The sequence below is a fragment of the Oratosquilla oratoria genome, chromosome 2 (assembly GCF_046742065.1).
Source record: "Oratosquilla oratoria isolate Oo_2021 chromosome 2, ASM4674206v1, whole genome shotgun sequence".
Lineage (NCBI taxonomy): Eukaryota > Metazoa > Arthropoda > Malacostraca > Stomatopoda > Squillidae > Oratosquilla > Oratosquilla oratoria.
In genome coordinates this window covers 47,927,982-47,928,750 of record NC_134778.1, presented here as the reverse complement: position 1 = coordinate 47,928,750, position 769 = coordinate 47,927,982, and positions in this window count along the sequence as shown.

The following is a 769-nucleotide window of genomic DNA, read 5'->3' as shown; positions in this document are numbered from 1 at the left end:
CCTCTCAATTAAGATTCTCCCATAAGCCTTCCCTACTACACTCAACAGGCTAATCCCTCTGAAATTACTACATTCACACTTGTCCCCTTTTCCCTTGTAAAGAGGAACTATACAGGCACTACTCCAGTCCTCCGGTACTCTACCCTCTCTCCAGCAAACATTAAATAACCTCACCAACCAGTCCACCATCACTGAACCTCCCTTTTTCAGACATTCTGCATGACATCCATCCAGACCAGGTGCCTTACCTGCTTTCATCATCTTTACAACTGCCTTCACCTCATCCTTCCTTATTTCTCCTCCATTCTCCTCACTACCTTACCTTAATGCTAGAGTGTGAAATGGTCCAATCGATGGAGTGGCTGGGAAGTGTGGAGTTCCAGGAAAGAATCGTAGTGGAGAGTTGATGGTGGAAATGTGTCTAGAAAGAGAGTTGATGATAGCAAATACAGTGTTTCGGAAGAAAGTCAAGCATAAGTACACATGGGAGAGGGTGGTGGAGGGAAGGGTGGTAGATAGAGCGCTAATGGATTATGTAGTGGTAAATAGGATTATGATAGGAAGAGTTAAGGATGTACATTTGCTAAGGGGAGAGGGTGGGGGAATATCAGATCATTTTTTGGTGGAAGGTAAGTTGAGAGTGGAGGATAGATGGAGAAGGAGGAAAGGGACAAAAGGTAGGGAGGTTCTAAGAGTGAACTCTTTGAATGTAAAGGAAAAGGAGAAGGAGTACGAAAAGAAGCTGAAGGAGGAGTGGGAGGGAGTAAAG